This window comes from Schistocerca gregaria, chromosome 1 (genome assembly GCF_023897955.1).
Source record: "Schistocerca gregaria isolate iqSchGreg1 chromosome 1, iqSchGreg1.2, whole genome shotgun sequence".
NCBI lineage: Eukaryota > Metazoa > Arthropoda > Insecta > Orthoptera > Acrididae > Schistocerca > Schistocerca gregaria.
This window is the reverse complement of record NC_064920.1, coordinates 962,742,773-962,763,695: the sequence shown is the minus strand read 5'-3', so window position 1 is coordinate 962,763,695 and position 20,923 is coordinate 962,742,773. Positions and strand designations below refer to the sequence as shown.

Here is a 20,923-nt window from a genome sequence, read left to right as displayed (position 1 = left end):
CATAACTAATGAGGAGGTATTGAATAGAATTGGAGAGAAGCGGAGTTTGTGGCACAACATTGACTAGAAGAAGGGATCGGTTGGTAGGACATGTTCTGAGGCATCAAGGGATCACCAATTTAGTATTGGAGTGCAGAGTGGAGGGTAAAAATCGTACAGGGAGACCAAGAGATGAATACTCTAAGCACATCCAAAAGGATTTAGGATGCAGTAGGTACTGGGAGATGAAGAAGCTTGCACAGGATAGAGTAGCATGGAGAGCTGCCTCAAACCAGTCTCAGGACTGAAGACCACAACAGGGATATGTCGTAAGAGCTCAATCTTAATCTGTCTAACTCGATTCAAAACCGGAAACATATATTGCTCCGACCATTTTTCTGCAATATTAGATATAACCCTACCATACGGCTGAAGAGCAGCATTGATTGCTCCGGCAGGGACCTCGAACGGCAGTTCGAAAACTTTCACTGTTCGAATGCCTAACACAGCATGGGAAACAAGAACGTCACTAACGGTTCCGTCTGCATGATTAATTTTCAATTTGCCACCACAGTTGTCAACTATCGAGGAGCACAAATCAGAGGAAGTCAATTTCAAAAAGTCAGAATTGGAAACAAAAGATAGATGAACGCCAACAATTCCGTCTCCTGTGATCTTAACTGTTTCTGAAAGCCACCTTTTGATCTCAAAAGCCTTTGGTCTTTTACAGGTCCAATCAAAAGAGAATCTAACCGTATCTCTTCTTTCACAGTTAATTTCGTTCATTTTCTCATTTTAAATCACTGAAAGATGCAAAGTAAACAAAGCGCTCTACTGACCTTCGTAACAGCCACACAGCCGCTGTTTACGCCAGCCCTCCTAGCGCTGCCGCCACACGTCCGTGCGGCTCGGCAGCCGAGCGGCGAATGGATTCCTCTTTCATTTCTTCCCCCCAATCCATATTCACCTACTACGTTTCCTTCTCTCTCTTCTTCTAGTACCTAATTCCAGTCACCCATGACTATTAAATTTTCGTATCCCTTCACTATCTGAGTAATTTCTTTTATCTCATCATACATTTCATCAATCTCTTCGTCATCTGCGGAGCTAGTTGGCATATAAACTTGTACTACTGTGGTAGGCGTGGGCTTCGGGTCTATCTTGGCCACAATAATGCGTTTACTATGCTGTTTGTAGTAGTTTACCCGCACTCCTATTTTCCTATTCATTATTAAACCTACTCCTGCATTACCCCTATATGATTTTGTTTTTATAAACCTGTATTCACCTAACCAGAAGTTTTGTTCCCCCTACCATTATAGTAGTTTCCAGAATGAGATTTATACTTTGCAGCGGAGTGTGCGCTGATATGAAACTTCCTGGCAGATTAAAACTGTGTGCCGGACCGAGACTCGAACTCAGGACCTTTGCCTTTTGCCGGCAAGTGCTCTATCGACTGAGCTACCCAAGCACGGCTCCCGCCCTGTCCTCACAGCTTTACTTCTGCCAGTTCCTCGTCTCCTACCTTCCAAACTTTACAGAAGCTCTCCTGCGAAACTTGCAGAACTAGCACTCCTGAGAGAAAGGATGTTGCGGAGACATGGCTTAGCCACAGCCTAGGGGATGTTTCCAGAATGAGATTTTCATTCTGCAGCGGAGTGTGCGGTGATATGAAACTTTCTGGCAGATTAAAACTGTGTACTGGACCCAAGTTCGAGTGTCGGTCCGGCACACAGTTTTAATCTGCCAGAAAGTTTCATTATAATAGTTATTATGACTGGTAGTGGCTGTAGTATAAACTTTTTGATATGGGTAACTGTTACACAGCAGACGCTCTCAAAATTATCTGAATGCAAAAATTGACGAACACGCAGAATGTATACTGACCAGCCGCCACTGGAAGCTGCCAAGCGGTCATAGCGTGGACACTACCCATGTGAGCATTTTCTATACCTCCCCGCCAGCTACTCTCGATAGTAAATCTCGCCTCATCAGACTGTCAGGAGCACCGGTGTTTGCGAGTGGCTCTAGAGAGTTAACCTCAAAAGCTCCTGACAACAAGCTGTGTCTTTTTTTACAGGACCATCCCGAGTATTGCATTGAGTGATTTTAACTACGAAAATCTAATGTTGGACAGACAGATGGCGATATAGGCCGCCGTCTTCCCGAAAGTGAGTTTAATGTGCTAACCACTGTGTCACATCACTCAGTATCTTCAAAGGTCCTCGAACCACTCATGCTTGGCTTTTGTTCTTCAATTTTGCACTCCTTGAAGAAATCGAAAATGTACATACAATTTCTGCATGACTTTTTCCGCAGTTATTTAGTTGAATTATGAGTGTTACAGAGACTCCTTCGACAGTGACCGTCGAGCCCCCTCCGTCATAAGAGGTCGTGAATAGTCGTTACAATTCTTGCGAAAGCTTCTTACCTTGAAAGCAGACGGCAAAGGCAACAGAACACCACGTCCAAAGTACAAGAAACCGGTATCAATATCCCTCCCAATGATCGACCAGCAGTTAACTTCTGACGTCTGCACATGGTTGATCTTCTAGAATGTTCAGAGCCAATGGTCGGTATTATCGAGCATCGGCAACAATGTCCTGGTACACTGTATACGGTTTTAAGAAGTGGGGTACGGTGAAGAACAATCGACCATGACGGTTGGACTGCGATGCTGTGCGCAGGGAAAAGTTGAATATTTGCAGAAGGCACAATATGTATATAGATCACAGAAAAAGACATCCATGGAGTTGGAAAGCAATTGGGTGAGTTCAGAACAAAGTCAGCGGATTCGGCATTGGTGTCTTACTTACAGCAGTTGGCATTTATTGCGAATCTCTTGCACAGAGGATAGTGACAAGAAACTGAAATAAGCGCATGTGATTGCTGTACATCCCTAAGGTAAAAGAGCAGACTAGCAAAATTGCTGCAGAATCCCTTGGAACAGGGCTTCCCAACCTGTGGTCCGCGGATCCGTTAGGGGTCCGCCGGCTCTTTCTAGGAGGTCCGCGCCCACCTTTCACCAAATCGTGTAAAATAATGAGTAAAATTACTGAATAAAAATGTGAAAATCAAATTCATCTTTTTTTCGTGTGAAAAACAGGTGTACTTTTACTTCAGGTCGTATCCTAAAGCAGCATTTGCGGATACTAACTGAGAACGTATTCACAGTTTAGTGCCGGAGAATGCGGCTTCTCTGATCGACTGTTTAGCAACAATACGGGGGTCGTTTGTGCGCTGACTTACGGCGCTAGATGCGCTGAAACCTTACAGGCATGCGCGGAGCGAGCTTCGTCGACCAATCACATCTCTCGCTGGCACGTATGCGGCCCCAGGCATCGTTAAATGTTAAACTTGTCTTGTCAGTGCACTACCTATTTCATAAGTCGATTTTTGACCAGTTTATTACTTCTAACATGGATCGGTGTCTGAAGTCAGGATCATTGAAGAAGGCTGCAGTTTCTCCATCGCCTTCACAACAAGGGAAGTTTCCAGTTGAAATGAATGAGGAGGGAGGACGACCAAAGGAAGACTTTACATACATTTGAACATTTTTCTTCGGACTTCACGAAAAACCACACACACACACACACACACACGACTGTTACGAAATATGCATGCTACTTACACAACAGTAGCCAAACACTCGAAGTGAACAGACGATAAGCGGCAGCTTCTCAACAGCGAACAGTTTGGACGCGACGTTGATTGCTCTTGGAGGACGAAAGCTCCATTGTGTGAAATTTCAATTACCAAGTAATTTTAATCAGGCTATAGTGTGTTGAACAAAGAGAGTATATTCACTAGTAACTGTCTGTATGCAGTGGGAATTCAAATTGGATCGTTAATTTCAAATTGTTTTTATTCATCTCTGAACCAAAGACTATTGATACTTCGGGGGGGGGGGGGGGGGGCATTCAATTCCCATGGGTTTCGAAGCTGAAAAGATCGGGAAGCCCTGCCTTAGAATGTTGTTGTTGTTGTTGTGGTCTTCAGTCCTGAAACTGGTTTGATGCAGCTCTCCATGCTACTCTACCCTGTGCAAGCTTCTTCATCTCCCAGTACCTACTGCAACCTACATCCCTCTGAATCTGCTTAGTGTAGTCATCTCTCTGTCTCCCTCTACGATTTTTACCCTCCACGCTGGCCTCCAATACTAAATTGGTGATCCCTTGATGCCTCAGAACATGTCCTACCAATCGATCCCTTCTTCTGGTCAAGTTGTGCCACAAACTTCTCTTCTCCCCAATCCTATTCAACACTTCCTCATTAGTTATGTGATCTACCCATCTAATCTTCAGCATTCCTCTGTAGCACCACATTTCGAAAGCTTCTATTCTCTTCTTGTCCAAACTATTTATCGTCCATAATTCACTTCCATACATGGCTACATTCCATACAAATACTTTCAGAAATGACTTCCTGACACTTAAATCTATACTCGATGTTAACAAATTTCTCTTCTTCAGAAACGCTTTCCTTGCCATTGCCAGTCTACATTTTATATCATCTCTACTTCGACTATCATCAGTTATTTTGCTCCCCAAATAGCAAAGCTCCTTTACTACTTTAAATGTCTCACTTCCTAATCTAATTCCCTCAGCATCACCCGACGTAATTCGACTACGTTCCATGATCCTCGTTTTGCTTTTGTTGATGGTCATCTTATATCCTCCTTTCAAGACACTATCCATTCCGTTCAACTGCTCTTCCAAGTCCTTTGCTGTCTCTGACAGAATTACGATGTCATCGGCGAACCTCAAAATTTTTATTTCTTCTCCATGGACTTTAATACGTACTCCGAATTTTTCTTTTGTTTCCTTCACTGCTTGCTCAATATACAGATTGAATAACATCGGGGATAGACTACAGCTCTGTCTCACTCCTTTCCCAACCACTGCTTCCCTTTCATGTCCCTCGACTCGTATAACTACCATCTGGTTTCTGTACAAATTGTAAATAGCCTTTCGTTCCCTGTATTTTACCCCTGCCACCTACAGAATTTGAAAGAGAGTATTCCAGTCAACATTGTCAAAAGCTTTCTCTAAGTCTACAAATGCTAGAAACGTAGGATTGCCCTTCCTTAATCTAGCTTCTAAGATAAGTCGTAGGGTCAGTATTGCCTCACGTGTTCCAACATTTCTACGGAATCCAAACTGATCTTCCACGAGGTCGGCTACTACTAGTTTCTCCATTCGTCTGTAAAGAACTCGAGTTAGTATTTTGCAGCTGTGACTTATTAAACTGATAGTTCGGTAATTTTCACATCTGTCAACACCTGCTTTCTTGGGATTGGAATTATTATATTCTTCTAGAAGTCTGAGGGTATTTCGCGTGTCTCATACATCTTGCTCACCAGATGGTAGTTTTGTCAGGACTGGCTCTCCCAAGGCCGTCAGTAGTTCCAATGGAATGTTGTCTACTCCAGGGGCCTTGTTTCGACTCAGGTCTTTCAGTGCTCTGTCAAACTTTTCACGCAGTATCGTATCTTCCATTTCATCTTCATCTACATCCTCTTACATTTCCATAATATTGTCCTCAAGTACATCGCCTTTGTATAGACCCTCTATATACTCCTTCCACCTTTCTGCTTTCCCTTCTTTGGTTAGAACTGGGTTACCACCTGAGATCTTGATATTCATACAAGTTTTTCTCCTTTCTCCAAAGGTCTCTTTAATTTTAATTTCAGGCAGTATCTATCTTACCCCTAGTGAGATATGCCCCTACATCCTTACATTTGTCCTCTATCCATCCCTGCTTAGCCATTTTGCACTTCCTGTCGATGTTAATTTTGAGTCGTTTGTATTCCTTTTTGCCTGCTTCATTTACTGCATTTTTATATTTTCTCCTTCCATCAATTAAATTCAATATTTCTTCTGTTACCCAAGGATTTCTACCAGCCCTCGTCTTATAACCTACTTGATCCTCTGCTGCCTTCACTACTTCATCCCTCAAACCTACCCATTCTTCTTGTATTGTATTTCTTTCCCCCATTCCTGTCAATTGCTCCCTTATGCTCTCCTCGAAACTCTGTACAACGTCTGGTTCTTTTAGTTTATCCAGATCCCATCTCCTTAAATTCCCATCTTTTTGCAGTTTCTTCAGTTTTAATCTACAGATCATAACCAACAGATTGTTCTCAGAGTCCACATCTGCCCCTGGAAGTGTCTTACAATTTAAAACCTGGTTTCTAAATCTCTGTTTTACCATTATATAATCTATCTGAAACCTGTCAGTATCTCCAGGCTTCTTCCATGTATACAGCCTTCTTTTATGATTCTTGAACTAAGTGTTACCTATGATTAAGTTGTGCTCTGTTCAAAATTCTACCAGGCGGCTTCCTCTTTCATTTCTTTGCCCCAGTCCATATTCACTTACTACGTTTCCTTCTCTCCCTTTTCCTACTACCGAATTCCAGTCACCCATGACTATTAAATTTTCGTCACCCTTCACTATCTGAATAATTTGTTTTATTTGATCATACATTTCTTCAATTTCTTCGTCATCTGCAGAGCTAGTTGGCATATAAACTTGTACTACTGTAGTAGGTGTGGGCTTCGTATCTATCTTGGCCACAATAATGCGTTCACTATGTTGTTTGTAGTAGCTTACCCTCATTCCTATTTTCCTATTCATTATTAAACCTACTCCTGCATTACCCCTATTTGATTTTGTGTTTATAACCCTGTAGTCACCTGACCAAAAGTCTTGTTACTCCTGCCACCGAACTTCACTAATTCCCACTATATCTAACTTTAACCGATCCATTTCCCTTTTTACATTTTCTAACCTACCTGCCCGGTATAGGATTCTGACATTCCACACTCTGACCCGTAGAACGCCAGTTTTGTTACTCCTGATAACGACATCCTCTTAAGTAGTCCCCGCCCGGAGATCCGAATGGGGGACTATTTTACCTCCGGAATATTTTACCCAAGAGGATGCCATCATTATTTAATCATACAGTAAAGCTGCATGCCCTCGGGAAAAATTACGGCTGTAGTTTCCCCCTGCATTCAGCCGTTCGCAGTACCAGCATAGCAAGGCTGTTTTGGTTATTGTTACAAGGCCAGATCAGTTAATCATCGCCGGCCGCGGTGGTCTCGCGGTTCTAGGCGCGCAGTCCGGAACCGTGCGACTGCTACGGTCGCAGGTTCGAATCCTGCCTCGGGCATGGATGTGTGTGATGTCCTTAGGTTAGTTAGGTTTAAGTAGTTCTAAGTTCTAGGGGACTAATAACCACAGCAGTTGAGTCCCATAGTACTCAGAGCCATTTGAACCAGTCAATCATCCAGACTGTTACCCCTGCAACTACTGAAAAGGCTGCTGCCCCTCTTCAGGAACCACACGTTTGTCTGGCCTCTCAACAGATACCCCTCCGTTGTGGTTGCACCTACGGTACGGCTATCTGTATCGCTGAGGCACGCAAGCCTCCCCACCAACGGCAAGGTCCATGGTTCATGCGGGGCCTTAGAATATGCTATGTAAAAGTGAACACCACCCACAGTTCAGGTCTGTTCCGACTAGCCAAATTGTGTCTATGAGACAGTACGAGAGTGATTTATGAATGTGGGGCATGTGATCAGCATGCCACGAATCACTACAGCCGTCATTGCCAGTGGCTGAATTCTGAGGATGCTACTGTTTCTTTATTATGCAGCTTCTCATTTGGATTCACAAGGGCTGAGTGGATTCTGTCCAGACTTCTGTCGATCGAAAAAATCTGAGGAGCTACCAAGTATTGAATCCATGTCCATTCACACTTAAGACACCGATACTAACTCTTTTTTCCTATCATAAAAAATGAACTACATCTCTGCAGGCGTTGTCCTTAATTATTCCCAAAAGTCTTCCCAAGGCAAAAGGATCCAAGGTGCCATATTTTTTTTTTAAATTATGAAAATATGATTAGCAAATGTGCACAAATGAAAGCCTATAAAATATATTGTTTTAAAATGTCATTGAAAGGATAAACAAATATAAAAAGTGTATACTACTTCATCTAAAAGAATCTTTCTTCAAGAAATAGTGCAGCTTAATTTTTCTTCTCCACAGCCATTGGCATTTTCTGTCTCCAGCAATGGCTTGTAAAAATATCTACAGCAGACTCATTTTGCTTTGCTAATGCTCCAGTGCATTCAACTTTTCATGAATCAGCAGTTTCTTTCCTTCCTCACTGCTTAGAATTCAGAAATTTTTGTCTTCAATGTGATGCTGCTCGGCTCAGCAGACTGAGCTTAGCACTCACCATCTAGGGTGGGGGAGGGAGTAACGAAAACACTAGGTAAATAATTTGTGAAGAGCATGTGGTACCTCGGTATATGTTCGAGGGGAAGGTGAGTGTTTTGCAGGTACCACCAGTACTCAAGCTCCACTTTCTCCACTTCGCCTCAGACATATTCAATGGTCATTCCTTTGAACCATGTAAGCACAAGATAATTTGTGAAAGAAAAGTAATATTAATCTGGATAGAGGGAGTCCAAGGTTCAGTCACATCAGGAGAGACACGGAGGTAGCAAGATACACTACGTGATCAAAAGTATCCGGACACCCCCAAAAACATAGGTTATTTATATTAGGTGCATTGTGCTGTCACCTACTGCTAGATACTCCATATCAGCGGCATTAGTAGTCATTAGACATCGTGAGAAAACAGAATGGGGCGCTCCATGGAACTAACGGACTTCAAACGTGGTCAGGTGATTGGGTATCACTTGTGTCATACGCCTGTACGCGAGATTTCCACACTCCTAAACTCTCTAGATCAATTGTTTCCGATGTGATAACGAAGTGGAAACGTGAAGGGACGCGTAAGGGCCGACATTGTCTGTTGACTGACAGACCGCCGACAGTTGAAGAGGGTCGTAATGTGTGATAGGCAGACATCTATCCAGACCATCACACAGGAATTCCTAACTGCATCAGCATCCACTGGAAGTACTATGACAGTTAGGCGGGATGTGAGAAAACTTGGATTTCATGGTCGAGTGGCTGCTCATAAGCCACACATCACGCCGTTAAATGCCAAACGACTCTTCGCTTGGGGCAAGGAGCGTAAACATTGGATGATTGAATAGTGGAAAAACGTTGTGTGGAGTGACGAATCACGGTACATAATGTGGCAGTCCGATGGCAGGATGTGGGTATGGCGAATGCCCGGTGAACGTCATCTGCCAGCGTGTGTAGTGCCATCAGTAAAATTCGGAGGCGGTGGTGTTATGGTGTGGTCTTGTTTTTCATGAACGGAGCTTGCACCCCTTGTTTTGCGTGGCACTATCAAACCACAGGCCTACATTGATGTTTTAAGCACCTTCTTACTTCCCACTGTTGAAGAGCAATTCGGGGATGCCGATTGCATCTTTCAACAAGATCGATCCCTGTTCATAACGTACGGCCTGTGGCGGAGTGGTTACATGACAATAACATCCCTGTAATGGACTGGCCTGCACAGAGTCCTGACCTGACTCTTATAGAACACCTTTGAAATGTTTTGGAACGCCGACTTCGTGCCAGCCCTCACCGACCGACATCACTACCTCTCCTCAGTGCAGCACTCCATGAGAATGGGCTGCCATTCCAACCTTCCAGCACCTAACTGAATGTGTGCCTGCGAGATTGAAAGCTGTCATCAAGGCTAAGGGTGGACCAACACTATACTGAATTACAGCATTACCGATGGAGAGCGCCACGAACTTGTAAGTCATTTTCAATGAGATGTCCTGATACTTTTGATCACGTAGTGCTGTCGCCCAGCCTTTGCTGGACGACAACACGCAAATGAAGAGACGTTGATCGGTGTTCAGGAGACAACAGTCAGAGCAAAGGGGTGAGTCCATTAATCAGCGTGGAACCTGAGTCGTGATGCATCGTTTTCGACACTCGTGGCCAATGAATAGTGGTGATTGCTTCTTACAACGGTATGTGAAACCGCCCCCAGAATGGTGATATAAAAATCTTTTTCCTTCGGCGGGCGTGTTGCGGTAGATCTGAGATTACATATAGCCCTGTTCAGGAATGAATGTCGGTACATGGGACAGCTTTGTCGTCATACATGCAACTGACACTGGAAGGACGTTAGAGACAGGCATCAGAACCCCCAGCAGACGATTAGTGATGAAGGAATATTGCTTGGTCCGTCATTTCCACATATTGATCATACTGAGGGCAGCTGCTTGTGCCTGGATATTAACCATTCCCAGCACTCCATCATACAGGAGGAGCGTGAGAGTGTCGTAACTTATTTTAAATACAAATGCTGTGGATAGGAAATAACTGAAGCTAGTTGAGGAGGAACCTATACAAGTGACTGAGTTTTGACACCACGTAGAGGTTCAGGTATGTAACATGTTGCAGCTGGTTCAAGACCTGGATGAGGTTCTAATGCACTGTCACAAGTACGTAACAGTTGATAGTTCGCCATGACCGATTTGCTCACGTGCTTTGTGAAAGTGACTCCCGAACATCTCGGTTCTGTAACTGGCAGAAGTGGGACGACAGCACCCAGCCCGCTACCAAATCTGATAACCAACGCCACCAAGTTCTTGAAGCTCAGAAGATTGCCCATAGCCTGTCTGTATCCTCGATACGATTTAGTGTGCTGTGGGATTCATTGGTGGAACAAACCAGCAGTAGCAGGTCGTCAGCGTACATCATATAACAGAAGGTCATATCCTGCACGGTGTTGCCAGATAGCCTGCAGTTGAGACCCCGAAGGAGTGACTCGAGAATGATTGCATGAAGGTAGGCAGAAAGGTGGAAATCTTGTCGTAGAGACCTCTTAATGGATAATGGGTTCACCATCCGTCTGTTGACCTGAGAGCTGACTGCTGCCTAAGGCGGCACAGGGTCCCGATGGGGCTTGTGGGAAATCCCAAGTGGTCCATCACCTGTAGTAGGAAGTTAATGTGCACTCTATCGAAATCTCAGTCGAAATCGATGGAGATGTTTGCTGCCCTCAGGCTGCACGTCAGGGCGATTGCTATTAAGTCCTTGCAGTTGCCGCCAGCCTTTTGCATGTTGGCATAACCGTCCCCCACACTGCGACGTCTGTTCTGGGACAATGACCGCCAGCAACGTCTTCTTAATGTGACCTGCCATAAGTCTGGCTAAGATCGTGTAGTCATTCAACATCGTAAGTGGCCAATAGTCGTTGACCAGCCGCTCTCCCGCTGGCTTGTGTACCGGTATAAGAAGTCCTTCTACTAAAGTAGGCGATACAATGCAGTCTGGGCAGTGGCGGATACATATGGGGGGCCGCGCGGGACGCCCCGCCCCCCCCCCCCCACCTCCCCCCTTGCGGGCCACACGCATTGGCACTCGCGCCGCCTCCGCCGGTCAGCCCGCGCGATATTCGTTTGTCTCTTTCGTCAGCTGACTCGACTGAATCGAGTTATCGAGTAGTTCTACTTTCCTATGTAGCACGCGCTTCCGCGTCATCGTATTTTATACGTTTCTGTTTGGAACATAGATAGCTAACACATATCTTCGAGAGTAGTCGCGGCCATTCCAGTGATGACGATATGTTATTCTGTCTGGAATTTGTTCGAGAAAAGTCGAGAATATTCTACTGTTTTATTGTACCGAGAACCTTCGATATGTAACGTTATAAACAGGGACTATTCCTACTTTGCACACGCCGTACAAACTATTTGCTTGTCTACCTGCATCTATTGTTGCAATAGAAAGAAGTTTTTCAACTTTGCGGCGTACAAAGACATGGCTGAGGTCGACAATGGAGGAGGATCGACTTAATGGTTTCGCTCTATTGAACACTCACCCTGACATTGATTGTCCTATTGACGATGTAATTTGCCAGGAAGAATAGGTGCATATAATTCATGTGGTAAAAATAAAGGTGGCTCAAGATATCTTAGCGCTCCCTCCTTGAGATTTTTCCGTGTCCTCAACTGAGTCTGGGTCATGAGCTCGCAAAACCTGGTACTCCAGCTGGGAACCATGAAGTCACGGATGGTCTGGTAAAACTCGATTGGTAATCCATGGAGCCCTGGAGGTTTATTGATCACACCTACAGGCGAGACTTCCTCCGTTAATGCCATCGCTGTTGCTCTGCCGAGATTGTGCGTCACCTACTGCACGCCACGTCATATACAGTTCTTTCCTGGAAATATACGAAGACAGTAACTTGTTCTCGAAAGAACAGTTACTGTTGATGACCGTGCAGCTTTCTCTGGAGTAAATGATGATTAACTGAAAACCTCAGCTGCCGACAGGTGTTGTTGATATACCTCGATGTGGACAGCTGGATATGTGTGCCCCGACCGGGACTCGAAACCGGTCGGGGCACTCATTTTCAGCTGTCCACATCGAGGTATATCAACAACACCTGTCGGCAGCTGAGGTTTTCAGTTAATCATCATTTACTCCAGAGAAAGCTGCACGGTCATCAACAGTAACTGTTCTTTCGAGAACAAGTTACTGTCTTCGTATATATAGTTAAAGGCTACCCAGCCATTGACCTACGTCTCTGCGAATGCGCACAGGTTGCCCAAACTCTTACGGGAATCACCAAAGCGTGCGCGAGTAATAAGTGGATGGGCAAATGTCTGTAAACTACAATACATATGTAGAATTGTCGACAGTTGGGAATGTGAGTCTCACGGGAAGCGTGCAAGGGATAAGTCCCTGCAGTGGCGCTATTCATCTGTGTCCTCGGTGGCTCAGATGGATAGAGCGTCTGCCATGTAAGCAGGAGATCCCGGGTTAGAGTCCCGGTCGGGGCACACATTTTCAGCTGTCCACATCGAGGTATATCAACAACACCTGTCGGCAGCTGAGGTTTTCAGTTAGTCATCACTTTCCTGGAAAGACGGAAATTATCCCCCATGACTTTCACTCTGGTTGCTGTGGTCGTACAGGGGCGACTATCTCACATCTTAAGGCGTGTGATTAACCGTCGACGATATCAGCGGATGTTCGCCAGAGTGGGTACCTCTGCAGCTGTTTGATAATGTCGTCGCGAGAGAATTATGGCTCTTTCTAATCGGCGCTTCATCAATGATGAGTCTAGAGTCAGTGTCGTTTTAGTTGTCAGTCTGGCGGCAGGGTAGAGGGCCGAGGTCGGCGAGGGCCACGTAGTAAGTCCACGTTGCCATGTCTTTGCAAACTGCATAACTGTCTTGCGGATTGCTAATTTGGTGCAGAGCAGCCAGCACGCCAAAGTCGAGAGGTACCGGGAATGATGTTGTTCACAGTTGGCCCACACTGTGCCAACTTGTTGACAGCAGTCCTGTCCCTGAAAGATGGTTAAGTTCACCTTCCACAAGCTGTTATGTTGCCAGAGTTGTTGGAGGTGGAGATACATCATGCAGGTATAGGTGCTGTGATTGGAGAAGGCGAGAGTCCATTGTTCGGCGAACACCACTCCTCGAAAGCCGCTGCACAGTATGGACGAATGAATACGGTATTGCAGTGCCTGTCTTGTTAAGATGAACGATGCAATGTTCCTTTGGACATGCATGCATGCGACGACAGCCATTATAAAATGCATGAAACGTATTTGCAGTTGCGAACACGAACAACCATCGACTACACTAAGTGATCAAAGGTATCAGGACATCTGGCTGAAAATAACTTTCAAGTTCGTGGCGCCCTCCATCGGTACAGCTGGAATTTAATATGGTGGTGGCCCACCCTTAGCCTTGATGAAATGCTTCCACTCTCGCAGGCATACGTTCAATGAGGTGCTGGAAGGTTTCTTGCGGAATGGCAGCCCATTATTCACGGAGTGCTGCACTGAGGAGAGGTATTGATGTCGGTCGGTGACGGCTGGCACGAAGTTGGCGTTCCAAAACATTTCAAAGGTGTTCTATAAGATTCAGCTCAAGGCTCCGTGCAGGCCAGTCCATTACAGGGATGTTATTGTCGTGTAACCACTTCGCCACAGGCCGTACATTATGAACAGGTGCTCGATCGTGTTGAAGGATGCAATCGGCATTCCCCATTTGCTCTTCACCAGTGGGAAGCAAGAAGGTGCTTCAAACATCAATGTAGGGCTGTGGTTTGATAGTGCCACGCAAAACAACACGGGGTGCAAGCCCCTTTCATGAAAAACACGACCACACCATAACACCACCGCCTCCGAATTTTACTGATGGCACTACACACGCTGGCAGATGACGTTCACCGGGCATTCGCCATACCCACATCCTGCCATCGGACTGCCACATTGTGTACCGTGATTCATCACTCCACACATCATTTTTCCACTCTTCAATCGTCCAATGTTTACACTCCTTACCCCAAGCAAGGAGTCGTTTGGCATTTAACGGCGTTATGAGTGGCTTATGAGCACCCGCTCGACCATGAAATCCAAGTTTTCTCACCCCCCGCCTAACTGTCATAGAATCTGCAATGTATCCTGATGCAGTTAGGAATTCCTGTGTGATGGTCTGGATAGATGTCTGCCTATCACACATTACGACCCTTTTCAACTGTCGGCGGTCTCTTGTCAGTCAACAGACAAAGTCGACGTGTACGCTATTGTGCTGTGCTTATCCCTTCACGTTTCCACTTCGCTATCACATCGGAAACAATTGACCTAGAGAGTTTAGGAGTGTGGAAATCTCGGGTACAGGCGTATGAGACAAGTGACACCCAATCACCGGACCAAGTTCGAATCCGTGAGTTCCGCAGGGCGCCTCATTCTCTTCTCGCACTATGTCCAATGACTGCTGAGGTCGCTGATATGGAGTACCTGCCAGTAAGGTGGTAGTACAATGCACCCAATATGAAAAACGTATGTTTTTGGGGGTGTCATGATACTTTTGATCACATAGTGTATATTACGAGGGAATGAACGACAATGAAAATTTGTGCTGGACCGCAACTCGAATCCGGGTTTCCTTACCACTTTGGTAATCTGTACACGACTAAATGATCACATCCAAACTTCCACATGTCGTCGTTCATGTGTCACAACATGTACTCATACACACATTATATATGTCCCATAGACGGGAGGACATTTTAATTGAAAGTGTGTGCCTGGTACCGGCAGATAAATATGATACTGTAACGCCTGTGTTGTTAAGAAGAATGATACGAGAATGTTCCTCCAGCCATGGGCACATGTCAGAAGAACAAGCACTGTGACGGCCACAGCTATCATGAAATAAATGAAATGTATTCGCAGTTGCAAATACGAGCTGTGTAAGGGAATTACGAAAATGAAAATTTGTGCCGGATCGGGACTTGAACCCCAATTTCCGATTTACATAAAATGAAATGATCGTATGGAATATATTGGCCGGGATATCCCCTCCGGGGATCGGCTGTCGTATTGCAAGTCTTTTTAGTTGACGCCACTTCGGCGACTTGCGTGTCAATGTTAACGAAAATGATGATGAAGGACACACAACACCTAGTCCCCTGCCGTGAATCGAAACCGGGCTCCCTTGCGTGGTACGCGGTAAAATCGCTTAAGGCGACCGTTCCGCTTTACATGAATGGTCGCCTTAAGTGATTTGGTTACTCATGCCTGACTCATGGCCAGACCTAGACTTCCATATGTCGCACACATATTACGTAATTCCTGTACAGGGGAGGACATTTGAATTAAAGTCGTTGAGGAATTACGTCATGTGTGAACAAGTACAGTCTGAGACTCAGAAACGACTACACACGGAAGTCTGGATCTGGCTGTGAGTCATCCATCGATAGCCAAAGCGGTTAAGGCGCCCGCACATGAAAAACGGGAAATCTGGGTTCGAGTCCCAGTCTGGCAAAAATTTTCATTGTCGTCATTCCCTTATACAGCGATGGTTATTCATATCCGCAACTGCGAATACATTTCGTACATTTCGTAAAGTCTATAGTCGCCGCAATGACTGTTCCTTTGGACATGCATGCACTTCTGAAGGTATACAGGGTGAGTCACCTAACATTACCGCTGGATATATTTCGGAAACCATATCAAATACTGACGAATCGATTCCACAGACCGAACGTGAGGAGAGGGGCTAGTGTAATTGGTTAATACAAACCATACAAAAATGCACGGAAGTATGTTTTTTAACACAAACCTACGTTTTTTAATGGAACCCCGTTAGTTTTATTAGCACATCTGAACATATAAACAAATACGTAATCAGTGCCGTTTGTTGCATTGTAAAATGTTAATTACATCCGGAGATATTGTAGCCTAAAGTTGGCACTTGAGTACCATTCCTCCGCTGTTCGATCGTGTGTATCGGAGAGCACCGAATTACGTAGGGATCCAAAGGGAACGGTGATGGACCTTAGGTACAGAAGAGACTGGAACAGCACATTACGTCCACATGCTAACACCTTTTTATTGGTCTTTTTCACTGACGCACATGTACATTACCATGAGGGGTGAGGTACACGTACACACGTGCTTTCCGTTTTCAATTACGGAGTGGAATAGAGTGTGTCCCGACATGTCAGGCCAATAGGTGTTCAATGTGGTGGCCATCATTTGCTGCTCACAATTGCAATCTCTGGCGTAATGAATGTCGTACACGCCGCAGTACATCTGGTGTAATGTCGCCGCAGGCTGCCACAATACGTTGTTTCATATGCTCTTGGGTTGTAGGCACATCACGGTACACATTCTCCTTTAACGTACCCCACAGAAAGACGTCCAGAGGTGTAAGATCAGGAGAACGGGTTGGCCAATTTATGCGTCCTCCACGTCCTATGAAACGCCCGTCGAACATCCTGTCAAGGGTCAGCCTAGTGTTAATTACGGAATGTGCAGGTGCACCATCATGCTGATACCACATACGTCGACGCGTTTCCAGTGGGACATTTTCGAGCAACGTTGGCAGATCATTCTGTAGAAACGCGATGTATGTTGCAGCTGTTTGGGCCCTGCAATGAAGTGAGGACCAATGAGGCGGTCGCCAATGATTCCGCACCACACATTTACAGTCGACGGTCGCTGTCGCTCTACCTGTCTGAGCCAGCGAGGATTGTCCACGGACCAGTAATGCATGTTCCGTAGATTCACTGCCCCGTGGTTTGTGAAACCCGCTTCATCGGTAAACAGGTAGAACTGCAAGGCATTCTCTGTTAATGCCCATTGACAGAATTGCACTCGATGATTAAAGTCATCACCATGTAATTGCTGATGTAGCGACAAATGAAACGGGTGAAAGCGGTGACGATGTAGTATGCGCATGACACTACTTTGACTCAGTCCACCGGCTCTCGCAATGTCTCGTGTACTCATGTGTGGGTTCATGGCAACAGCAGCTAACACACCAACTGCACCCGCTTCTCTTGTGACGGGCCTGTTACGGACCCGTTTGCGTGCTACGACCATACCTGTTGCATACGGTTGGCGGTAGATGTTTTGCAATGTGCGGCACGTTGGATGCTCTCTGTCCGGGTACCGTTCTGCATACACCCTTCAGCTGCATTTCGTCGACACTCCCATAGATGAGTATCATCTCCGCCTTTTCAGAGTTCGAATACACCATGGTCACAGTTCCTACAACACTACACTATCACAGACGTCTGGTAACACGGTGTACTACAGTTGGTCTGCGTGCGGAGACGAATGCAGAATAACAATAGCAGTTAGCGCAACATGCGGACACTGGAACAGCTAGACCAAACCACAACAGTGCACTACAGCCACACTCGTAAACACGGTCGTCATCGTAAACATGTCCCTGCAGAAGCTGCTCGGCGACCGTGGCTCGTGTTTGTTACAACACGCAACTGAACGTGGGTGGTTTCAAGCGTCAACTTTAGGTTACAATATCTCCGGATGTAATTAACATTTTACAATGCAACAAACGGCACTGATTACATACTTGTTTATATGTTCAGATGTGCTAACAAAACTAACGTGGTTTCATTTTTAAAAACGTAGGTTTGTTTTAAAAAACATACTTCCGTGCATTTTTGTATGGTTTGTATTAAACAATAACACTAGCCCCTCTCCTCACGTTCGGTCTGTGGAATCGGTTCGTCAGTATTTGACGTGGTTTCCGAAATATATCCAGCGGTAACTTTAGGTGACTCACCCTGTATTGTATCGTTCTTCTTAACAACACAGGCATTGCAATATCATATTCATCCGCGGATACCGGGCGGCAACTTCCAATAATAATGCCCTACCTTGTATGGGAATTACATAAGGTGTGTGTGAGTGCAGGTTGTGATTGAGGAACGACGACATATGGAAGTTCGAGTCTGGCCATGAGTCGAGCTCAGATAGCCAAACGGTTAAGGCGACTGCTTGCATGAAGTAGGAAACCCAGGTTTGAGTCATGGTACAGCACAAATTTTCATTGTTGTCATTCAACAACACAGCTGATTGTTGTTCATCTCCACAACTACAAATGCATTTCATGTATTTCGCAGAAGCTGTAGTCACCATACTGCCTGTTTCTTCGGCCATGCATGCTTGTTGGAAGTAACAACACATTGTTCTTCTTAACAAGGCAGGCACTGCAATATTGCATGTATGTGATCCAGTCGGTTCATGGAATGACTGGTAATCTGTGTGTATCTAGAGCTGCTGCCTTGTACTTCTTCCCACATGTCACGCAAGTGAAGTTCATGAAACATCATACCAAGTTCTGGAAAAAGCGATTAATGTGGGTATTTGGTCCTTGAGATGAAAGACGCAATTCAAATCTCCAGCGAAGGCCCAGTGTTCATACTGTCTTAGGGAACAGGGAACGTTGTCCATGGAGTAGAACCTGGCATGTTCACATTGTTTGGTTGTGCCTAACTGTACATAAACATTAACGAAACGCGTATTGGGTGCTGTGATTGCTAACCCACCAAGTGGAGGGGAGATACGCGATGTTAGTGGCTTCGATACCATCACGCACTAAAATCACCGCACCTGTATCTGTAGGATTATTAGATGTCATGTGAGTTGCATAACCATAAAAGTCCAGGAGTAAGTTCGTTTGCACTTCTTGCAGGAATGCGAAGTCCACTCCTGTCGTTTGTATTGTTTCTCTCACGAGTTGGATGTTGAAGGGAAAGCTAACCATGTTGATATACATCATGGCCAAGCAATGTAGAGGTTGGGCACGATTATCCATGATGATGGGGGAGAGAAGTGGACAATGCAAGTGATGGTGACATCACACCCTGCTGACAAGGACCCTCCCAGTGTTGTTCAGGGCAATGGTCTGCCAGCACCTCAGTTGGTCCTGAGTCGGGATCCTGCCAAGTCTCAACGTCCTCGGCCCACAAAAGAGGTGTGGAAGTCTGTTCATGTTCCATGTGATTGTAATGGTTGACAGAAAGGGACTGAGTGATTTCACAACCTGCTGTGGAACCTTCCTGCCTAAGAGGAGTGGCAGACGGACGTCGTCCCCCTTGTCAACCGCTCTGCCGTCCTCTCTGCAGTGGTGAAGTCGTTGACAGTGGTGTCAGCCTCATGGCTGATGTCCTGGGAGATCACTTTTTCTTCTTCCTCTGGCGAATGGGAGCTGCCGTGTTTCAACAGGGTTCTGTGGCGTCACTTTCGGCGTTTCGGTGAATGCTGTTTTCGTGTATAGCTTTCTGTGTTGGATAATGACACTGACTCAGGCTTTGCTAGCACAAAGATTCCAGTTGGTACAATAAATGAATCGATAGCCATCCTGCTGCTGGTGGTGTTTGCAGCGTTGAGGGGTATCAATGGCTTTGTACGGAGTACTGCCAATGGGCAGGCTGATTGGTCAGGCAGGTCTTGGTCTACAGTGGGCTGTACTGGTACAGCAACATCAGTCTGTTGTGTCTGGACAGATGGAGACGTCGTGACCACCACCATGTAATTCACTGGGAGGATCGTTTGCGTCAGTGGATGTGCCACATCTTGCGGCAGAAGTGGTGTGATTCAAAGTTGGAGGCACATAGGTGACCTTCCGTACCACATGAAGAACATGTTTTATGTTGGCTGTCATTAGCAACTATGGCCCAGCAGCCTCCTATCTGGAGGTCTTGTGGTATATGACGCCAAAGTTCAGTGCACATTGAGGATTGGATACATCTTAAATGGGGTCTATTTTTCTGCCACATGTTCGAGTACCATTCCATATGGATAGGGTGGTGCCTCAACATCTGCTGCCGGAAGTTTGAAGAGGAGTTCAAGTATGAATATGCTCCTCATCCCAGTCTTGCACTATCAGTCTCGACATTGCCAACAAAATACGTCTATGTGGCAGAAGCAGAGTCCTTGCTGCATCTCTTGAAGAACCTTGTTGTGTGTAGCACTGTTAATAAGTTTCCTCATAGACTGTATTACTGACGATTGACAAATGGATGCCGACAATGTCAGCAGCCAGGGTCAGCAGTTTTTTTTTTTTAAAAAAACCCTCGATGTCGAATGCTTTTGGTCTAGAAAAGTCGTTCCGAATAGTGAATTTCAATGTTGATTTTCTGCGTTGATTCACTAAGATCCTGTCGCACAGCAGGGTCACTTAAGTGTTGATCAGAGGAAGTAGTCAAGGGAAGCGGGCTGGCTCTGCAGGCAGAAAAACACAGCACGTCTGCTCTGTTTGGCTGCTAAAGCCAGACTGCCATTCAGCTATAGGTGCGCTCACATATTTTGTGTTTGAGTACAACAAACATCCTTGAGAAAGAAAAGCCTCTGTCCACGCATCAGCACGGATTTAGCTAGTATCAGCATACACTTTTATTGCACAATATCACGAAGAACAACAGGCAGAGTCAACATTCCTGAATTTCCTAAAAGCGTTTTATACAGTGCTACATTGCAGACCGTTAAGTAAGGTCCAAACCCACCGAACAAGTTTTCGGATATGCGAGTAGTTCGAAGACTTTTTGAAGCAACAGAACCCAGTATGTTGTCTTGGACAGCTAATAATCATCAGAGATAATGGTCTCTTCAAGAGTGTCCCAAGAAAGCGTGCCTATGATAAGATCGCTCTTGTTCTTTGTACATGTAAATGATCTTTTGGGACAGGACGAGCTTTAATCTGCATCT

At 45.4% G+C, this 20,923-nt stretch overlaps 1 non-coding gene across 1 annotated transcript; it reads left to right on the top strand.

Annotated features, from left to right (window-relative positions):
* The first annotated feature begins 12,648 nt into the window (after window positions 1-12,648).
* Window positions 12,649-12,722, top strand: Trnat-ugu (transfer RNA threonine (anticodon UGU)). Its single transcript has one exon. It is a non-coding gene; the product is annotated as a tRNA-Thr (tRNA).
* Window positions 12,723-20,923: the final 8,201 nt, after the last annotated feature.